Source organism: Heterodontus francisci, unplaced genomic scaffold, assembly GCF_036365525.1.
Source record: "Heterodontus francisci isolate sHetFra1 unplaced genomic scaffold, sHetFra1.hap1 HAP1_SCAFFOLD_59, whole genome shotgun sequence".
NCBI classification, from domain to species: Eukaryota; Metazoa; Chordata; class Chondrichthyes; order Heterodontiformes; family Heterodontidae; genus Heterodontus; species Heterodontus francisci.
In genome coordinates, this window is record NW_027140758.1 from 1,371,767 (window position 1) to 1,372,479 (window position 713).

Here is a 713-nt window from a genome sequence, read left to right on the forward strand (position 1 = left end):
ATACAGAACTGAATCGGGGTCATTGAAGTTGTGAAGCTACAGTGCTCACCACTGCACCACCCTTAGAATGTGGATAGAGTAAAAAGTGAGATTGGATGGACAGAAGCAGTCTGAAAAGATGGCTCAAACAAAAGGTGAAAACCCTGAAATGTTAACTCTGTTTCTCTCTCCACAGATGCTGTCAGAGGTGCTGAGTATTTCCAGCACTTTCTGTTTTTATTTCAGCTTTGTAGGATATTGTTTTGATCTGAAAAAAATGCATGATCGGCTGTGGGTGCCAGTGAAATTCCACAGGAGCGAATAAAAACCATGCCAACGGTGGCTCGTTGATCTAGGGGTATGATTCTCGCTTTGGGTATATAAGTGATTATTATGTGAGAGGTCCTGGGTTCAAATCCCAGACGAGCCCTTCTCTGTTGCCATTTTTAGTTTAAGGTCATCGATTGCTTTCAGCCTTCCAGAAAGCGGAATCGATTTCCAAACTGAGCCTGCTTGAGGACCGGGGAACTGGATTCAAAGAGCTTGTCGACAAAATTGAAATGAACAAAATATACAGATTGTCAAGTGGGAATATAAAGTTGCAACAGTAACTAAAGGCCTGCTCAGGTCAGCAAATGAAACCCGACCCAAGCCTGACAGCACCACATCCGACCTGGTCCGAGTCCTTTCATTTTTTTCCCGTGCCCGAACTGACCACCAGAATGTTCAGTTAA

General features: G+C 43.9%; 1 non-coding gene across 1 annotated transcript; it reads left to right on the forward strand.

The window, feature by feature from the left end:
* The first annotated feature begins 320 nt into the window (after nt 1–320).
* Nucleotides 321–409, forward strand: trnap-ugg (transfer RNA proline (anticodon UGG)). Its single transcript is given in 2 exon segments — nt 321–356; nt 374–409. It is a non-coding gene; the product is annotated as a tRNA-Pro (tRNA).
* Nucleotides 410–713: the final 304 nt, after the last annotated feature.